Source organism: Coregonus clupeaformis, chromosome 34 (assembly GCF_020615455.1).
Source record: "Coregonus clupeaformis isolate EN_2021a chromosome 34, ASM2061545v1, whole genome shotgun sequence".
NCBI classification, from domain to species: Eukaryota; Metazoa; Chordata; class Actinopteri; order Salmoniformes; family Salmonidae; genus Coregonus; species Coregonus clupeaformis.
This window is the reverse complement of record NC_059225.1, coordinates 26,714,694-26,736,796: the sequence shown is the minus strand read 5'-3', so window position 1 is coordinate 26,736,796 and position 22,103 is coordinate 26,714,694. Positions and strand designations below refer to the sequence as shown.

Genomic DNA, 22,103 nt, shown 5'->3' with positions numbered 1-22,103 from the left:
TTAGGCCCCTCCGATTAGGCCCCTCCGATTAGACCCCTCTCTCAGACCACTCTCAGACAGTCCTAGCTAAATTCTTGCTTGAGAAATGTCATTTGTTTTTCTTCTTTTTTAATTGAAAATCACAGTAAGGTATTTAATTGTTAACCAGAAATTATGTGATATTGATATAACAAAAATAAACGTCTTCATTGGGCTTTTATGATTTTAGTATTAAGAGAAGTCCCGGTTACAGCACCAGGACATCTGTAACAATGTGTTGACTCTTAAGACTTTTGCAGCCATCAAGAATACAGCAGGACAACAACAAGAAGTTAATTCCAGATTTATTCCAAAACAGAACGCACCCAAAGCTATCACTTTAACCTGGGGACAGGGCCCAGGGTCTTAGTTGAAGGATGTGACAAGAAGAACAGAAGGAAGTACAGTGTCTTACAGATAACTATCAACTTTATGATTACTCAAGATTACTTATCAATACTTATAACTAATTATTGAACTAATTTACGTCATTTAGCAGACGCTCTTATCCAGAGCGACTTACATGAGCAATTAGGGTTAAGTGCCTTGCTCAAGGGCACATCAGCAGATTTTTCACCTAGTCGGCTCGGGGATTAGAACCAGCGACCTTTCGATTACTGGCACAACGCTCTTATCCACTAAGCTACCTGCCGCCCCACTTATCAGTAATTACTTATTAATAGTTAGTTGAAAGTTGACCTAGGTAGGTCTGAAGAGTCCTAGTAAGGAGTAGAAAAGCAGGAAGGAGCAGAGATAGTGAGTGAATGTCTGCTCTCCTCTACATATTGTTGTTGGTCCACTCTCTCATTCCATTGTAGGCGTCACTTTGTTGCTTGGCGTTGGCCCCTGTGGTATTTTTCAGATAGCCCTGGAACTGGCCTTGGTCTCGACCACTCACCAGGTACTGGCCCAACATCTGGTCAGCCCTGGGAGAGACAAAACGGGGTAATTTACTGTTAAGTTCTGGTAAAGTTTTCTGAAACTATGTATAGCTCTTGTATAGGTATATTTTTGGGAAATGCTTAAACTTATTTTCAACAGCTTTAACTTCTGGTTGATCAAACCAACTTGTATTCGTTACATACTTCGTAAACCACAGGTGTAGACTAACAGTGAAATGCTTACGGGCCCTTCCCAACGACGCAGAGAGAAAGAAAATAGAGGAAGAATACAAAAGTAAAACACGTAATAATAAATAGACAATGAGTAACGATAACTTGGCTATATACACGGGGTACCAGTACTGAGTCAATGATAACTTGGTTATATACACGGGGTACCACTACTGAGTCCATGTGCAGGGGTACGAGGTATTTGAGGTAGATATGTACATATTGGCAGGGATAAAGTGACTAGACAACAGGATAGATAATAGACAGTAGCAGCAGTATACTGTAGGTAGGGGTAAAGTGACTAGGCAACAGGATAGATAATAGACAGTAGCAGCAGTATACTGTAGGTAGGGGTAAAGTGACTAGACAACAGGATAGATAGTAGACAGTAGCAGCAGTATACTGTAGGTAGGGGTAAAGTGACTAGACAACAGGATAGATAATAGACAGTAGCAGCAGTATACTGTAGGTAGGGGTAAAGTGACTAGACAACAGGATAGATAATAGACAGTAGCAGCAGTATACTGTAGGTAGGGGTAAAGTGACTAGGCAACAGGATAGATAATAGACAGTAGCAGCAGTATACTGTAGGTAGGGGTAAAGTGACTAGACAACAGGATAGATAATAGACAGTAGCAGCAGTATACTGTAGGTAGGGGTAAAGGGACTAGACAACAGGATAGATAATAGACAGTAGCAGCAGTATACTGTAGGTAGGGGTAAAGTGACTAGACAACAGGATAGATAATAGACAGTAGCAGCAGTATACTGTAGGTAGGGGTAAAGTGACTAGACAACAGGATAGATAATAGACAGTAGCAGCAGTATACTGTAGGTAGGGGTAAAGGGACTAGACAACAGGATAGATAATAGACAGTAGCAGCAGTATACTGTAGGTAGGGGTAAAGTGAATAGACAACAGGATAGATAATAGACAGTAGCAGCAGTATACTGTAGGTAGGGGTAAAGTGACTAGACAACAGGATAGATAATAGACAGTAGCAGCAGTATACTGTAGGTAGGGGTAAAGTGACTAGGCAACAGGATAGATAATAGACAGTAGCAGCAGTATACTGTAGGTAGGGGTAAAGTGACTAGACAACAGGATAGATAATAGACAGTAGCAGCAGTATACTGTAGGTAGGGGTAAAGTGACTAGACAACAGGATAGATAATAGACAGTAGCAGCAGTATACTGTAGGTAGGGGTAAAGGGACTAGACAACAGGATAGATAATAGACAGTAGCAGCAGTATACTGTAGGTAGGGGTAAAGTGACTAGACAACAGGATAGATAATAGACAGTAGCAGCAGTATACTGTAGGTAGGGGTAAAGGGACTAGGCAACAGGATAGATAATAGACAGTAGCAGCAGTATACTGTAGGTAGGGGTAAAGTGACTAGACAACAGGATAGATAATAGACAGTAGCAGCAGTATACTGTAGGTAGGGGTAAAGTGACTAGGCAACAGGATAGATAATAGACAGTAGCAGCAGTATACTGTAGGTAGGGGTAAAGTGACTAGACAACAGGATAGATAATAGACAGTAGCAGCAGTATACTGTAGGTAGGGGTAAAGGGACTAGACAACAGGATAGATAATAGACAGTAGCAGCAGTATACTGTAGGTAGGGGTAAAGTGACTAGACAACAGGATAGATAATAGACAGTAGCAGCAGTATACTGTAGGTAGGGGTAAAGTGACTAGACAACAGGATAGATAATAGACAGTAGCAGCAGTATACTGTAGGTAGGGGTAAAGGGACTAGACAACAGGATAGATAATAGACAGTAGCAGCAGTATACTGTAGGTAGGGGTAAAGTGAATAGACAACAGGATAGATAATAGACAGTAGCAGCAGTATACTGTAGGTAGGGGTAAAGTGACTAGACAACAGGATAGATAATAGACAGTAGCAGCAGTATACTGTAGGTAGGGGTAAAGTGACTAGGCAACAGGATAGATAATAGACAGTAGCAGCAGTATACTGTAGGTAGGGGTAAAGTGACTAGACAACAGGATAGATAATAGACAGTAGCAGCAGTATACTGTAGGTAGGGGTAAAGTGACTAGACAACAGGATAGATAATAGACAGTAGCAGCAGTATACTGTAGGTAGGGGTAAAGGGACTAGACAACAGGATAGATAATAGACAGTAGCAGCAGTATACTGTAGGTAGGGGTAAAGTGACTAGACAACAGGATAGATAATAGACAGTAGCAGCAGTATACTGTAGGTAGGGGTAAAGTGACTAGGCAACAGGATAGATAATAGACAGTAGCAGCAGTATACTGTAGGTAGGGGTAAAGTGACTAGACAACAGGATAGATAATAGACAGTAGCAGCAGTATACTGTAGGTAGGGGTAAAGTGACTAGACAACAGGATAGATAATAGACAGTAGCAGCAGTATACTGTAGGTAGGGGTAAAGTGACTAGACAACAGGATAGATAATAGACAGTAGCAGCAGTATACTGTAGGTAGGGGTAAAGTGACTAGGCAACAGGATAGATAATAGACAGTAGCAGCAGTGTATGTGATGAGTCAAAAAAGTTAGTGCAAAAGGGGTCAATGCAGATATTCCGGGTAGCTATTTGGTTAACTATTTAACTAACTATTTTGCAGACTTATGGCTTGGGGGTAGAAGCTGTTCAGGGTCCTGTTGGTTCCAGACTTGGTGCATCGGTACCGCTTGCCCATGCGGTAGCAGACAGGACAGTCTATGACTAGGGTGGCTGGAGTCTTTGACAATTTTTAGGGCCTTCCTCTGACATTGCTTGGTAAAGAGATCCTGGATGGCAGGAAGCTTGGCCCCAGGGATGTACTGGGCCATACACAATACCCTCTGTAGCGCCTTGTGGTCAGATGCTAAGCAGTTGCCATACCAAGCAGTGATCCAGCCAGTGAAGATGCTCTCAATGGTGCAGATGTAGAACTTTTTGAGGATGTGAGGACCCATACCAAATCTTTTCAGCCTCCTGAGGGGGAATAGGCTTTGTCGTGCCCTCTTCACAACTGTCTTGGTGTGTTTGGACCATGATAGATCCTTAGTGATCTGGACACCGAGGAACTTGAAGCTCTCGACCTGCTCCACTACAGCCCCGTCGGTGTTAATGGGGGCGTGCTCGGCCCTCCTTTTCCTGTAGTCCATGATCAGCTCCTTTGTCTTGATCACGTTGAGGGAGAGGTTGTTGTCCTGGCACTGTCACGGTACCCTCAGACAGAACCCAGAAGCAGACCAGGACAAGGAGAGTTGAACGAAGGTGAGGGTTTATTACAGATTCAAAAAGGTGCAGAATAATCCAGGGAACAGAGCGGGCGGCGTGGATGAGTTGTTGAGGGTGCAGTTGTTGGTCCAATGATGGCTCGGCAGCCGCCGACCATCAGGCAGAGGTAGGGTGAGGGTTCCGGACGAGTGACTGTAGATGGAACAAAAACGGAGGTAAGTCAACAATAAACCAACAAGGTACAAAACAACAAAACTAACGCTAGAAGCTCTAGGACTGATACTCTGATAAACCTACTGTTCATGGCTAACGATCCGGCAGGAACTGGATGTTTGGCCAGAGCCTAAGAAGGGTGATGATCAGGACCAGGTGTGCAGATTGCTGATGGGATGCAGGTGCGGAAAACAAGAGAGCTCCCCGGAGCGTTCCCCGAACCCTCGGGAAACTGGAGATCACGAACAGGAAAAACTAGTCACCAGACAGGACCCGACTCAGACTGCCGGGATCGTTACAGTACCCCCCTCCGACCGAACGCCACCGGGCAGACCTCCCGGAGCGCCAGGATGGAGGCGGTAGAAATCACTGATGAGGTCAGCATCTAGGACCTGTCGCCGCGGAATCCAACTCCTCTCTTCAGGACCATACCCCTCCCAGTCCACGAGATACTGGAAACCCCGGCCCCGCCGTCTGGAATCCATGATGCGACGCACCGTGTAGGCAGGACCACCTCCGATCATCCGAGGAGGAGGAGGAGGAGGCGGAGGAGGCAACAGAGGACTGAGGAAGACAGGCTTGAGGCAGGAGACATGAAAGGTGGGATGGACTCTGAGCGTCCTCGGTAGTTTGAGTCGAACTGCCACTGGATTGATCACCTTCTCCACCACAAACGGACCAATGAACTTCGGTAACAACTTCCTAGACTCAGTCCGTAAAGGAAGATCCCGTGTGGCCAACCAGACCCTATCTCCGATGGTGTAGGTGGGAGCGGGGATCCGGCGACGGTCGCCTGGAGCTGATACCGGTCCGAAACTCTAAGGAGTGCCTTTCTGGCCCGATGCCAGGTCCGGTGGCACGCACGAATATGGGCCTGAACAGAAGGCACTGAGAGCTCCTTCTCCTGAGAAGGGAACAAGGGAGGTTGGTAGCCATACAGGCACTGGAAGGGAGACATCCCAGTGGCAGATGTAGGGAGAGTATTGTGGGCATACTCAACCCAAGGCAACTGAGAGACCCAGGAGGTGGGGTTGGAAGAGACCAGACAGCGTAGCGTGGATTCCATCTTCTGGTTGGCTCTCTCCGCCTGACCATTGGATTGGGGGTGAAAACCAGATGTGAGACTGACTGTAGCTCCAATGGCCAAACAGAAGGACTTCCAGACAGCAGAGGTAAACTGAGGGCCACGGTCGGAAACGATATCACTGGGCAAACCGTGGACCCTGAAAACCTCCCTAACCAGGATCTCGGGACGTCTCCGAGGCAGAGGGAAGCTTGGCAATTGGCACAAAGTGGGCGAACTTGCTGAATCTGTCCACGATAGTCAGAACGACCGTGTTCCCCTCAGAAGCGGGCAACCCAGTGACGAAGTCCAGGGCCAGATGCGACCATGGTCGCCGGGGAATAGGAAGGGGGGTGAAGTAGTCCAGAGCTGGGCCGATTGGTACTCTTATTCTGCGCACACACTGGACAGGCAGCAACAAAACCCCGAGTATCCTCGGCCATGGCAGGCCACCAAAAACGTCTGCGAAGAAACGCCATTGTCCGAGCCACGCCAGGGTGACAAGCCATCTTACTGGCGTGGGACCATTTGAGGACAGCAGGACGAACCGACTCAGGCACAAACAACCGACCGGGTGGACCGTTACCGGGACCGGGCTGAGTCCGAAGGGCCGCCAGCACCTCCTCCTCAATCTTCCACATAACTGCTCCCACGACGCAGTTCCGGGGGAGAATTGTCTCGGTCTTGGACCCACTCTCCTCCGTCTTGGAGAACATCCGGGACAAGGCGTCCGCCTTGCCGTTCTTAGATCCAGGTCGGAACGTCAGGAAAAACTTGAATCGTCCGAAAAACAACGCCCACCTGGCCTGACGGGAGTTGAGACGTTTAGCCGATTGCACGTAAGCAAGATTCTTGTGGTCAGTCCAGACAATAAACGGTTGCTCCGCCCCCTCCAACCAGTGGCGCCACTCCTCCAAGGCAAGTTTCACCGCGAGAAGCTCCCGGTTACCCACATCGTAATTCCTCTCCGCAGGCGAAAGGCGACGAGAGTAGTAGGCGCAGGGATGGAGTTTACTGTCCGTGGAGCATCGCTGCGACAGGATGGCGCCAACTCCCACATCAGACGCGTCCACTTCAACGACGAACTGACGGGCCGTGTCCGGTTGAGAGAGAATCGGTGCGTTGGTGAATCGCCTCTTCAAATCCAGAAACGCTCGATCCGCCTCCGGATTCCACTTGAAGGTCCTGATACTGGAAGTCAAGGCAGTTAATGGAGCGGCCACACGGCTGTAATCCCGGATGAATCTGCGGTAGAAATTCGCAAACCCCAAAAAATCTCTGGAGCTGCAATCTCGTACCGGGCTGGGCCCATTCCAGAACCGCTCTAACCTTCTCCTGGTCCATCCTAATCTCTCCCCTGGAGATGATGTACCCGAGAAAGGATGTCGTGTGGGCGTGAAACTCGCACTTCTCGGCCTTCACGAACAGGCGATTCTCCAACAATCGCTGCAGAACCTGCCGGACATGCTGGACGTGGTCGGAAGGTTCCTTCGAGAAGATCAGAATGTCATCCAGGTAAACAAACACAAAGAGACCGATCATATCTCTCAGGACGTCGTTCACCATACTCTGGAATACCGCTGGAGCATTGGTCAGTCCAAACGGCATCACCTGATACTCGAAGTGACCCATCGGTGTATTGAAACCCGTCAACCACTCGTCCCCCTCTCTGATCCGGACCAGGTGATACGCATTGCGTGGGTCTAGCTTGGTGAACACCGTAGCACCCTGTAAGGAGTCGAAGGCAGAACTCATCAAGGGCAGGGATACTTGTTCTTGACCGTGATGTCATTCAACCCCCGATAATCAATACACGGTCGAAGAGAGCCATCCTTCTTACCCACAAAGAAGAATCCTGCCCCCAGGGGTGATGACGAGGGACGAACGAGACCAGCAGCTAGGGACTCCTTGATGTAGGTCTCCAACGCCTCACGTTCAGGTCGGGAGATACTGTATAACCTTCCCTTGGGGTAGACAGCTCCAGGAACCAGGTTGATGGCACAATCATATGGTCGGTGGGGAGGGAGTGACAGAGCCTTCTGCTTACTGAAAACTTCCCCAAATCGTGATATGTCTCGGGAACCAGGGACAAATCTGGGGGTTTAGCCTCAATCACCTGACTGGGAACCGAATGGGGGCAGGCAGTCTTGAGACAGTTAGCATGACAATCAAGGCTCCAACTCGTTACCTTGCCCGTCACCCAATCGAACGTGGGATTGTGTTCCTTCAGCCAGGGGTATCCAAGGACCAGAGGAACATGGGAAGACGGCAGAATGAAGAATGAAATCATCTCAGAATGATTCCCCGACAACCGCATCTTAACCGGTTCAGTCCTCATCGTGATACGTGCCAGACTACTGCCGTTCAGAGTGGTCGCTTCAATGGCTTCCGCAATTGCTCCTTGGAAAGCCCCAGCTGTTCCACCAACTCGGCATCAAGAAAGCTTCCATCGGCACCTGAATCGATAAAAGCGTTAAGCGCTAAGCTCTGATTCCTGTTCACAAGGGTAGCCGGGAAACGGGGTCTGACAGAGGTACTGAGAGGTTGAAACTGGCTCGCTAAAAGTCCTCCCAACTTTAGCGAGCCGGGCAGTTTGACGACCGCCGGGAACAAGTGGAGATGTAATGTCCCGAGCTACCACAGTAGAGGCAGCAGTTGGTCTTACGTCTATGTTGACGCTCCTCCTTGGTTAACCCGTGCCGCCCCACTTGCATGGGTTCAGAATCGGGAGAGAGGACCTCTCCACTAATCCATTGTGGTGGAGAATGATCGACGTGTTCTGGTCCACCACCCGACCCGACTGGGAACTGAGAAGCTGATCGATTGGACGGACCCCATTGCTTCTCCCTCCTTCGCTCTCGGACTCCGATTATCCACCCGAATAGACAAGGCTACCAAGCTGTCCAGGTCACTAGGCTCCGGATAGGAGATCAACTCATCCTTGAGCTGCTCCGACAGACCCTGGTAAAGGCCGCTTGCAGAGACTCCTCGTTCCACCCACTCTCCACCGCCAACGTCTTGAACTCGATCACGAAGTCGGCCCACGCTGCGAGTTCCTTGGTGAAGCGAAAACAGGCGCCTAGCTGCGTCCCTCCCTCGGACGGAATGGTCGAAGAGCTTCCTCATCTCGGCCGTGAACCCCTGGTATGAAGCCATGCAGGGGTCTTGTCGTTCCCAAACGGCTGAAGCCCACTCCAGCGCTCGACCACGCAGCAACGCAATCACAAAGGCTATCCTAGCCTTGTCTGTGGCATAAGAGTAGGGCTGTAGATCGAACACTAATCCACACTGCATAAGGAAGGAACGGCATCTTCCCAGCTCCCCCTTATATCTATCCGGCGTCGGAACCTCGGGCTCACGGAAGGACACAGCTCCAGAAGCGGCAGGCGAGATGGGTGAAACCGGTAGTGGATCCTCCACCGGAAACTTGCGTTGGTTCTGGACCTCCGTCAGACCGGTAGAAAGGTTCCGAACTGACAACGCGATCTCCTGTAGTACCGTGCTATGATGGCCCAACATCTTCTCCTGATGGGTAATGGCATGGCGAACAGAGTCCAGGTCCGCTGGGTTCATTACTGGCCGGATCGTTCTGTCACGGTACCCTCAGACAGAACCCAGAAGCAGACCAGGACAAGGAGAGTTGAACGAAGGTGAGGGTTTATTACAGATTCAAAAAAGGTGCAGAATAATCCAGGGAACAGAGCGGGCGGCGTGGATGAGTTGTTGAGGGTGCAGTTGTTGGTCCAATGATGGCTCGGCAGCCGCCGACCATCAGGCAGAGGTAGGGTGAGGGTTCCGGACGAGTGACTGTAGATGGAACAAAAACGGAGGTAAGTCAACAATAAACCAACAAGGTACAAAACAACAAAACTAACGCTAGAAGCTCTAGGACTGATACTCTGATAAACCTACTGTTCATGGCTAACGATCCGGCAGGAACTGGATGTTTGGCCAGAGCCTAAGAAGGGTGATGATCAGGACCAGGTGTGCAGATTGCTGATGGGATGCAGGTGCGGAAAACAAGAGAGCTCCCCGGAGCGTTCCCGAACCCTCGGGAAACTGGAGATCACGAACAGGAAAAACTAGTCACCAGACAGGACCCGACTCAGACTGCCGGGATCGTTACAGGCACCACACTAACAGGTCTCTGACCTCCTCCTTATAGGTTGTCTCATCATCGTTGGTGATTAGGCCTACCACCGTCATGTTTTCAGAAAACTTAATGAAGGTGTTTTAGTCGTGGGTGAACAGTGAGTACAGGAAGGGACTAAGCACGCACCCCTGAGGGGCCCTCGTGTTGAGGGTCAGCATGGCGGATGTGTTGTTGTCTACTCTCACCAGCTTGGGGCAGCCCATCAGTGATTGGTGGATTTACTCACATAAATTGACCAAAGTTCCCAGACATTTCAGAAACTATGGTTGGTTCTGATTTGGCACACTATTCCTACGTAGTGAACCTACCTGGTAACGCCCTTATCCTCTAGCCTGCGGCCCTGTACAGGTCCGATCCCGGTACGTCTCTCACAGACCGGTTCCCCATCGGCTCAGAGACAAAGTTCCGGTGCTTCTGAGAGGTGGTGGAGTATCCTGGAGGAACAACACGATGATGAGTGTGTATTTATGACTGGGTCTTATCACTGGGTCAGTTGAGGTGAAACCTCAGATAACATTTCTCTGGGAGGGGAACCAGGAACCAGGAACCAGGAACTACCCTAATCTCTTATGGACAGACTACGTAAATATTTCAATTCTGGGTTAACCGAGATTAGGAACTACCCTAATCCCAACAGAGTTATACTCCTTGAGGTGGCAATACAGCACAAACAGATCTGGGAAGAGGGATCACTACAAAACCTGGGGACATGGAGGGGGGGGGAACTACAACACCTGGAGACATGGAGGGAGGAGGACTACAACACCTGGAGACATGGAGGGAGGAGCACTACAACACCTGGAGACATGGAGGGAGGAGGACTACAAAACCTGTGGACATGGAGGGGGGGCACTACAACACCTGGGGACATGGAGGGAGGAGGACTACAAAACCTGGAGACATGGTGGAAGGAGCACTACAACACATGGAGACATGGAGGGAGGGGCACTACAACACCTGGAGACATGGAGGAAGGAGGACTACAACACCTGGAGACATGGAGGGGGGAGGACTACAACACCTGGAGACATGGAGGGAGGAGCACTACAACACCTGGAGACATGGAGGGAGGAGCACTACAACACCTGGAGACATGGAGGGAGGAGCACTACAACACCTGGGGACATGGAGGAAGGAGCACTACAACACCTGGAGACATGGAGGAAGGAGCACTACAACACCTGGGGACATGGAGGAAGGGGCACTACAACACCTGGAGACATGGAGGGGGGGGCACTACAACACCTGGAGACATGGAGGAAGGAGCACTACAACACCTGGAGACATGGAAGAAGGAGCACTACAACACCTGGAGACATGGAGGAAGGAGCACTACAACACCTGGAGACATGGAAGAAGGAGCACTACAACACCTGGAGACATGGAGGGAGGAGCACTACAACACCTGGGGACATGGAGGAAGGGGCACTACAACACCTGGAGACATGGAGGGGGGGCACTACAACACCTGGAGACATGGAGGGAGGGGCACTACAACACCTGGAGACATGGAGGAAGGAGCACTACAACACCTGGGGACATGGAAGAAGAAGCACTACAAAACCTGGGGACATGGAGGGGGGCACTACAACACCTGGGGACATGGAGGGAGGAGCACTACAACACCTGGGGACACGGAGGAAGGAGCACTACAACACCTGGGGACATGGAGGGAGGGGCACTACAACACCTGGAGACATGGAGGGGGGGCACTACAACACCTGGAGACATGGAGGAAGGAGCACTACACCTGGGGACATGGAGGGAGGAGGACTACAACACCTGGAGACATGGAGGGAGGGGCACTACAACACCTGGAGACATGGAGGGGGGGCACTACAACACCTGGAGACATGGAGGGGGGCACTACAACACCTGGAGACATGGAGGGAGGGGCACTACAACACCTGGGGACATGGAGGAAGGAGCACTACAACACCTGGATACATGGAGGAAGGAGCACTACAACACCTGGATAAATGGAGGAAGGAGCACTACAACACCTGGAGACATGGAGGAAGGAGCACTACAACACCTGGAGACATGGAGGGGGGCACTACAACACCTGGAGACATGGAGGGGGGGGCACTACAACACCTGGAGACATGGAGGAAGGAGCACTACAACACCTGGATACATGGAGGAAGGAGCACTACAACACCTGGATACATGGAGGAAGGAGCACTACAACACCTGGAGACATGGAGGAAGGAGCACTACAACACCTGGGAACATGGAGGGAGGGGCACTACAACACCTGGGGAATGGAGGGAGGGGCACTACAACACCTGGAGACATGGAGGAAGGAGCACTACAACACCTGGAGACATGGAGGAAGGAGGACTACAACACCTGGAGACATGGAGGGAGGGGCACTACAACACCTGGGGACATGGAGGGGGGGGGCACTAGGGTTATCCAGATGTGTTCCCCGCTTGTGCTGTCACATGTGCTCAAGCACGACAAGTGGGTGACGTGATATATTTGTCGAACACGATTCTATTCAGAGAGTGTGACCCAGAGGATAGTTCGGGTGCTACCTCTGGTAAGCTGGGTGCAGTCTGACCAACAGCCCAGAGAAAGGAAGAAGGATGTGGAACTTGTTGCTGAGGCAATACAGTTACCAGTCACTCGTGAGCAGCTGATCGCTACCCAGAAGGTTGACATTAGCCTGGCTAAATGTTTTTCTAGTGTTGTCTCAGAGGAGGAGCTAAAGAAGAAAAACCTGGCATACTTTATTGTCACACCGTGTGTCAAGCGCATATCACCCAGAGTCTCAGGGTGCGCTTGAACGTTGGCATCAGACACTGAAGTCTATGCTCCGTAAATATTGCTTGGAATCTGAGAAGGATTGGGATGAGGGAGCTCCTCTAGTTTTGTTTGCTGTCCGTGAGACAGTACAGGAATCCTTAGGGTTCAGCCCAGCTGAACTGGTGTTTGGACACACCATGAGAGGACCTATGAAAGTCCTTAAGGATCAGTTTTTATCACAAGAGTTGTGTGTGAAAGAAAATGTGTTGGACTACGTTAGTCACTTTCGTGAGCGCCTACATGGTGCCTGTGCTCTAGCAAAGGAAGCGCTGTCTTCCTCACAGAGACGGATGAAACGGCACTATGACAACCAGGCTGTTTCCGTTCACTGCAGCCAGGTGACCAAGTTCTTGTATTGTTGCCGGTGCCAGGAGCGTCATTGTCAGCACGTTTCTCTGGTCCTTATGTCATTGAAAAGAAACTAAGTGAAACTGACTACGTGATACAGACTCCTGATAGAAAACGCCAATCTCGTGTGTGCCACGTTAACATGTTGAAGACATACCACACCAGACCCGTCACTCAGATAGACAGTCCAGAGAAACTGGCCGAGACGGCTGTCTCTATTGTTGCTGCGGCTGTAGTGGGAAGTCATGTTAATGATGTGGACGGAGATGGTTTGGATTGCCCAATTCAAGATTGCCCAATTCAGAGATGCTGCTGTCTCTCCCATCAAGCCTGATTCATTTAACGGACGGACAGTCAGATGATATTGTGAGACTATTACACAGCTTTCCATGTCTTTTAATGATGTTCCTACATGCACAAATGTGTTAGAACATGACATTAATGTTGGAAACGCTGCACCTATCAAGCAACATGCTTATCAACGTCTCTAAAAGAAAGATAATGAGGGATGAGGTCGGTTATTTGCTGGAGAATAACCTGGCTATGCCAAGTTCAAGTCCTTGGAGTTCTCCGTGCATTCTGGTTCCTAAACCTGATGGGACATCCAGGTTATGTACGGACTATCGGAAGGTCAATGCTGTCACAGTGCCCGACTCGTTCCCGTTACCCAGACTAGATGACTGTATTGATACTGTTGGTGCTGCTACTTATGTAACCAAACTAGATCTTCTAAAAGGTTACTGGCAGGTGCCGTTAACCTCACGTGCCTCCGACATCTCTGCCTTTGTGACCCCAGATCACTTCCTACAATATGCTGTCATGGCATTTGGGATGCGGAACGCACCAGCCACTTTCCAATGCCTGGTTAACACAGTATTGGCTGGAGTTCCTAATTGTAGTGCTTACCTTGATGATCTGGTAATTTATTCGACTGAGTGGTCTGATCATATTACAACTCTAAGGGTAGTGTGTGAAAGTCTAGCAGCCGCTTCTCTAACCCTGAACTTAGCAAAGTGCGAGTTTGGGAAGGCCACTGTTACTTATCTCGGTAAACAGGTCGGCCATGGTCAGGTGCGCCCTGTAGATGCCAAGGTCTCAGCTATAAATGCATTTCCCGCACCTACCACCAGAAGAGAGCTACGCCGCTTTTTAGGGATGGTTGGCTACTACCGTAGTTTCTGTAAAAATTCTCTGCAGTAGTTGCTCCATTAACGGATTTGCTCAGTCCGGCGAGAAAATGTGTATGGTCTGAAGATTGTCGTACTGCTTTCAACACTGCTAAAGCACTCTTATGTAGTACTCCTGTTCTTGCTGCGCCAGATTTTGAACGACCGTTTAAACTGGAGGTAGATGCAAGTGCCAGAGGTGCTGGTGCTGTTCTACTGCAGCAGGACCAGAGTGGAGTGGACCATCCTGTCTGTTATTTTTCACGGAAATTTAACAAATGTCAGACAAACTATTCCACCATTGAACAAGACGCTCTAGCTTTGTTGTTAGCTCTTCAGTACTTTGAAGTTTATGTTGGTTCCAGTGCATTACCAGTGATAGTGTATACTGACCATAACCCCTTAGTTTTTCTCCACCGGATGTACAACCAGAACCAACGCCTTATGCGTTGGGCACTTGTAGTGTGTTTTTGGTCGAGGTCGTGTTTACTCTTTTGCACTTTGGACTATTAAAGACTGTTGGACGAAACCTCTGTGTCCTGCGCCTGACTCCTCCACCACATCCACATCGGTTCCTCTGACAGAACAACACACCACTATGGAGTCAGCAGGAGCAGTGGTGGCACCCAAGTCGCTGGAAGAACGGATCAGCTATCAGGACACTACGATCCGGCAACTTGGGGCCGCCATGGACGAGGTGTCCAACACTCTGCGCTCGGTTGGTGACTGGAGAGGTGCCCACGCCTTCTTACACCATCCCATCACCAACGGCCAGTCCTCCTCTCTCAGCACCGGAACCCAGTGGCATTCGGCTCTCGCTCCCGAGGGCATATAACGGTTCTGCAGCCGGGTGTCAGGGGTTCCTCCTGCAGGTGGAACTCTACCTGGCTACTATACACCCAGCGCCCTCGGGATACGAGAGCGTCTCCGCCCTCATCTCCTGTCTATCCGGCAAGGCATTGGAGTGGGCCAACGCCGAATGGAGGGGAATAGACGCCGCCACCATCACCTACGCGGAGTTCTCCCGCCGCTTCAGAGCAGTCTTCGATCATCCACCTGAGGGGAAAGCGGCGGGAGAGCGTCTGTTCCACCTCCGACAGGGGGAAGAGGAGCACAGGAGTTCGCACTGGAGTTCCGGACGCTAGCGGCGGATGCGGGGTGGAATGAGAGGGCCCTCATTGACCACTACCGGTGTAGCCTACGAGAGGACGTTCATCGTGAGCTGGCCTGCAGGGACACCAACCTGTCGTTCGACCAGTTGGTGGACATTTCCATCCGTCTAGACACCCTGCTGGCTACCCGCGGGACGTCCCCGAGTGGGGGTGCGTCCATTCCACCCTCCAGCACCTCCGAGCCGATTCCCATGGAGCTCGGGGGTGCTGGCGCTAGAGAGAGGAGGAGAGAGAACCCGAGGGGGGCCAACCCCTGCACCAACTGTGGCCGTGGAGGACACACCGCGGCCAGGTGCTGGGGAGGGTCTCCTGGGAGAGGGGACAACAGGTCACGCACTGGGGAGTCATTTCAGGTGAGTAGGCGCCCCACTTACCCAGAGCTCTCTGTTGGTCACATGAGTATTCCTGTGAGCTTTCCACAGGTGGCACCTCATTCCCAGCATAAGGCGCTAGTAGATTCAGGCGCAGCTGGGAATTTTATTGATCGGGCATTTTGTTATAGATTAGGAATTCCCCCTTTGGCGGTAGAAGCCCCCTTTCCTGTCCACGCCTTAGACAGCCGGCCGTTGGGGTCGGGGCTGATCAGAGAAGTCACAGCACCACTTAAGATGACGACGCAGGGGGGTCATGAGGAGATCATTCAGTTTTATCTGATTGACTCTCCTGTGTACTCCGTGGTGCTGGGGCTTCCTTGGTTAAGCGACATGATCCTACCATTGCGTGGCAACAGAGGGCTCTTATGGAGTGGTCTGCCCAGTGTGTAGGGAGATGTCTAGGTGTTTCCTTAGGGGCGACCTCGGTAGAGAGTCCGAACCAAGTGCCACGCAATCGCATCCCCCGAGTATGAGGACTTAGCACTTGTGTTCAGCAAAGCGAGGGCAACACGGCTACCACCTCATAGACAGGGGGACTGTGCGATAAATCTCCAAACAGGAGCGGCTCTTCCACGGAGCCGTGTGTATCCCTTGTCTCAAGAGGAGACAGCGGCTATGGAGACTTACATAGCCGAGTCCTTGCGCACAGGGATACATACGGTCCCTCCACTTCCCGGTTTCCTCGAGTTTCTTCTTTGTGAAGAAGAAGGACGGGGGTTTGCGCCCGATGTATTGATTACCGTAGTCTCAATCAGATCACGGTTAAGTATAGTTACCCTCTTCCACTGATTGCGACTATGACGGAGTCATTCGCGGGCGCGGTCCTTCACAAAAGTTGGATCTCAGGAGCGCGCATACAATCTGGTGCGCATTAGGGAGGGGGATGAATGGAAAACGGCATTTAGCACCACCTCGGGTCATTACGAGTATCTCGTCATGCCATACGGGCTAATGAATGCTCCTTCAGTCTTCCAATCCTTTGTTGACGACATTTTCCGGGACATGCATGGGCAGGGTGTGGTAGTGTACATCGACGACATCCTAGTGTACTCTTCTACATGAGCCGAGCATGTAGCCCTGGTGCGCCGAGTGTTGAGAAGACTGTTGGAGCATGACCTGTATGTCAAGGCAGAGAAATGCCTGTTCTTCCAGGAGTCCGTCTCCTTTTTGGGTTATCGGTTGTCCGCGTCTGGTGTGGAGATAGAGGTAGACCGTGTGTCGGCTGTGCGTAATTGGCAAACTCCAACCACTGTAAAAGAGGTGCAGCAGTTCTTGGGTTTTGCTAATTACTACCGGAGGTTTATCCGGGGCTTTGGACAGGTTGCAGCTCCCATTACATCCCTACTAAAGGGGGGTCCGGTTCGTTGCAGTGGTCAGCTGAGGCGGACAGGGCATTTGTCAAACTGAAGAACCTGTTCACCTCGGCCCCGGTGCTGGCGCATCCGGATCCCTCTTACCATTCCAAGTTGAGGTAGACGCGTCCGAGACCGGTATTGGGGCAGTCCTGTCACAACGGTCCGGCACGCCACCTAAGCTCCGCCCTGTGCGTTCTACTCCAAGAAGCTCAGCTCGGCGGAGCGCAATTATGACGTTGGGGACAGGGAGCTGTTAGCTGTAGTCCAGGCCCTAAAGATGTGGAGGCATTGGCTTGAGGGGGCTCAACACCCTTTCCTCATTCTGACTGATCACCGTAACCTGGAGTACATCCGGGCAGCTAGGAGATTGAACCCTCGTCAGGCTAGGTGGAACATGTTCCTGACCCGGTTTGTTTTGAAGATCACATACATCCCAGGGTCCCAGAACGGTAAGGCAGACGCCCTGTCCCGGGCGGTATGACACAGAGGAGAGGTCCATTGAGCCTACTTCCATACTGCCGGAGTCTTGTCTGGTGGCTCCGGTGGTATGGGAGGTCGATGCGAAATCGAGCCGGGCACTGCGTACCGACCCTACTCCCCCGAGTGTCCTGTGGGGCGGACGTACGTTCCGCTCGAGGTTCGTGATCGTCTTATTTATTGGGCTCATACATCACCCTCCTCTGGACATCCAGGGATTGGCCGGACAGTGCACTGCCTTAGCGTGAAATACTGGTGGCCAACGTTAGCTAGGGATGTGAGGGTTTATGTCTCCTCCTGCTCGGTGTGCGCCCAGTGTAAGGCGCCTAGACATTTGCCCAGGGTAAGTTACATCCCCTGCCCGTTCCACAACGACCATGGTCCCACCTCTCGGTGGATTTTGTGACCGACCTACCCCCCTTCCCAGGGGAATACCACCATTTTGGTCGTTGTGGATCGGTTTTCCAAGGCCTGTCGTCTCCTCCCAATGCCGGGTCTCCCTACTGCCCTACAAACCGCCGAGGCCCTATTTACCCACGTGTTCCGGCACTATGGGGTCCCCGAGGATATTGTGTCTGACCGAGGTCCCCAGTTCACCTCCAGAGTCTGGGGGTCGTTCATGGAACGCTTGGGGTCTCGGTGAGCCTTACCTCGGGTACCACCCGGAGAGCAATGGGCAGGTTGAACGAGTCAACCAGGATGTGGGTAGGTTTCTGAGGTCCTATTGCCGGGACCGGCCGGAGGAGTGGTCTAGGTATATCCCCTGGGCAGAGATGGCCCAGAACTCTCTCCGCCACTCCTCCACCAACTTAACACCTTTCCAGTGTGTTTTAGGGTATCAGCCGGTCCTGGCACCGTGGCACGAGCCAGATCGAGGCCCCTGCGGTGGACGAGTGGATTCGGCGCTCGGAGGAGACGTGGGACGCTGCCCATGTCCATCTGCAGCGGGCCATCCGTCAACAAAAGGCGTGCGCCGATCGCCACCGCAGTGAGGGACCGGTGTACGCACCGGGAGATCAAGTCTGGCTCTCGACTCGAAACCTGCCCCTCCGCCAGCCCTGCCGGAAGCTGGGTCGGCGGTTTGTGGGGCCCTTCAAAGTCCTAAGAAGATTGAACGAGGTGTGTTACAGGTTACAACTGCCTATTGAGTACAAAAATATTAACCCCCTCGTTCCATGTGTCTCTTCTCAGGCCGGTGGTAGCTGGCCCACTCCAAGAAGATGAGATAGGAGAGACCCCTCCGCCCCCTTGGACATCGAGGGGGCCCCGGCGTACAGGGTCCGGACCATCTTGGACTCGAGGCGCCGGATGAGTGGTCTCCAGTATCTCGTGGAGTGGGAGGGGTACGGTCCGGAGGAACGGTGCTGGGTGCCTAGGAGGGACATCCTCGATCCATCCCTCCTGACTGAGTTCCACCGTGGGCATCCCACGCGCCCGGGTCCGCATCCTCCTGGCCGTCCCCGAGGCCGGGGTCGGCGCACGGCTGGAGCCGCGCGTCAAGGGGGGGGTACTGTCACGGTTTCGGCCGAGACTGCTCCTCCTCCTGGTTCGGGCAGGCTTCGGCGTTCGCCGTCCCCGGAGTACTAGCTGCCACCGTTGTATGTTTCGTGGTGTGATTACTTTGGTCTGTCTTGTACACCTGTGTCTGTTTGTGTTCTGATTACGTGTCTTATAAGTTCCCTGTTTTGTATTGGTTAGTTTGTGTGTTGTTGTCTGCCTGTCTTTCGGAGCTACGTGTTTGCGCTCTGTTTGTTTTGTGTTTAGTGTTTACGCTTGGTTGCGTAATTCCCTCGCCTCTGTTTTTGGTCGAGGTCGTGTTTACTCTTTTGCACTTTGGACTATTAAAGACTGTTGGACGAAACCTCTGTGTCCTGCGCCTGACTCCTCCACCACATCCACATCGGTTCCTCTGACAGGCGTACATTACCCGTAGGAAGAAATCTGTCTAAAAACACTAGATTAGACCTGAGCGGACCACCCACTGTACTTTTGTATGATTAGCAGTAGCTTAGCGGTTCTTGAGGCAGGCAAGATCAGTTTAGGAGTGTTTTACACTATTGTTTCATTTCTTGGGTCCTGCTCAGCCCTTTCTCCCAAACCTTTACCGTGTGTTCAGCAATAAACCTTTTATGTTTGACGGTAGTTTATGGTTGTCGTGTAGTTTTTGTTCTCACTGTTCCATGTCACGATTCTAATTTGCATGATTCTAATTTGCATGAATTATGTTACGGGTCTCTTGTCCATCCACCCTAGGCGTTTAAAGCCACGGGGTTTGTAACAACGATTCTACCCCGAGCCTGGACATGCACAATATGAAGGAATCCATTGGCAACTCTCCCACGGTGGAGCCGTCTCTGGCTGACCACCTCAGCCCCTCGCCCCATTTTACTAACGTCATTGGCACCTCACTCCCTAGGAAGACAGAGCACTTTACTGCCACTTTACTGCCTTCGTTTTTCACCCTGCCTTCGTTTTACACCCTAGATCCAGATGCTTGGGAGGAGATCTGTATGATTACAGACCTGAACCTCCCTGCCTCCACTTTTGCCTCCAAATGCCATTACGCGAGCAGCTCTGAGATGCGGCGCTCCAGTTTTCCCATTAGATGCTACTCTATACAACAAGGCAGGGGAACCCTAACTATATTCACCACCCGTTCTCACGGGAGAACAGGTTTCAGGGCTCCTTGCGCAGGGCGTTTGGAGGGGAGAAGGTTAGTCTTTGTTTAGGTCCTTTTGATGCTTTCTCGACCTGCCAAGGACCGCATCATTGATACAGTTTATCCAGTGATAAAGTTTAGCCAAGGCCAGGACAGTGAAACAGTGTATCTTGTGTTACTGTTTATCCATGGCCCCGATTGTGATACAGTTTATCCAAGGCCCCCGACAGTTATAAAATGTATCCTCCAGTGATGCAGTTTATAGAAGACCAGGACAGTGATATAATTTATGCAGTGAAACAGTGTATCCATTGTTTATCCAAGGCCCCGATTGTGATACCGTTTATCCGGTGGTACAGTTTATCCAGTGATTCAGTTTATCCAAAGCCGGACAGTGATATAGTATTTACAGTGATAGTTTATCCAAGGCCCTACTGTTACAGTGCCTTCGGAAAGTATTCAGACCCCTTCCCCTTTTCCACATTTTGTCACGTTACAGCCTTATTGTAAAATTGCTTAAATTATTTGTTGCCCTCATCAATCTACACACAATACCCCATAATGACAAAGCGAAAACAGGTTTCTATAACTTTTTGCAAATGTATTATAAATAAACAACTTTCACAGAGAAGTGGTAAGTGTCTTGATATAATCTGGTAAAGGGCAGTAATATGTTAGGAATTATATGACTGAATAATGTCCGGGATATACAGTTGGCCAGACACATCATGAAAACCAAAACCCAAAAGTGAGAAAATAGAAATGTTCAACTGTGCAACCATTGAAAATACATGTGCATGATGATAAATAAGGCTTCAAAATTATAAGCATTTTGTAAGTGCATTTGTAAATGGTTAATAACTGGAGGTAAATAGTGGCTCACTATTTGGCAAGCTCTGACTAGTTATCGCACTATTTGGACCAACGCAATATAACTATTTATTAATGGTTCATAATGCATTTATAAGTGATTCATTAACCGTTAGTAATTATATACCCTATGCAAATGTTACCTCTTGTAAAGTGTTACCAAATAATTACATTTACGTTTACATTTTAGTCATTTAGCAGACGCTCTTATCGGGAACATATAATGATACTAAGGTCACAATACAGGGTTGTATAACTAAAGCTACATCCTGCAAAGATCATTAGTCTTACCTTTCTTGTTTCCAGACATGGTTCAGGTGGAGGATGGAGAATTCAGTTCAATATAACTTGACGAGGTGTCTCTCTGTCTTCTGTTTTCTGTCTGCTAGAGCAGTCTTCCTCTACTGTTGTCAAGACACCGTAGCTGTCACGGTTAACTAAGCCAGAACCCAGAAGCAGACCAGGACACGGTACGTGAGACAAAGGTGAGTGTTTGTTAATAGAGTCCGAGTGAAGCTGAATAATCCAGGGAACAGAGCGGGTGGCGTGGATGGGTTGTTGAGGGTGCAGTGGTTGGTCCGGTACTGGCTCGGCAGCCGCCGACCATCAGGCAGAGGTTGGGTGAAGGTTCCGGGTGAGAGACTGCAGACAGAACAAAACGGAGGTCAGTACACAGCAAGTCAAAAAGGTGCAAAACAACAAAACAAACACTACTGGCTCAGAGACTGATACGCTGACAACATACTGTTCATGGCTAACGATCCGGCAGGAACTGGATGTTGGGCCAGAGCCTAAGAAGGGTGATGATCAGGACCAGGTGTGCAGATTGCTGATGGGATGCAGGTGCGGAAAACCAGAGCGCTCCCCGGAGCGTTCCCCGAACCCCTCGGGAAACTGGAGAATACGAGCAGGAACACTAGTCACCAGACAGGACCCGACTCAGACAGCCGGGATCGTCACAGTACCCCCCTCCGACGAACGCCACCGGGCGGACTTCCCGGAGCGCCAGGATGGAGGCGGTAGAAGTCACTGATGAGGTCTGCGTCTAGGACCTGTCGCCGCGGAATCCAACTCCTCTCTTCA

At 50.8% G+C, this 22,103-nt stretch overlaps 1 pseudogene; it reads right to left on the bottom strand.

The window, feature by feature from the left end:
- Nucleotides 1–306: 306 nt before the first annotated feature.
- LOC121557070 lies at nucleotides 307–21,463 on the bottom strand (annotated as a pseudogene).
- Between the last annotated feature and the right edge of the window lie 640 nt (nucleotides 21,464–22,103).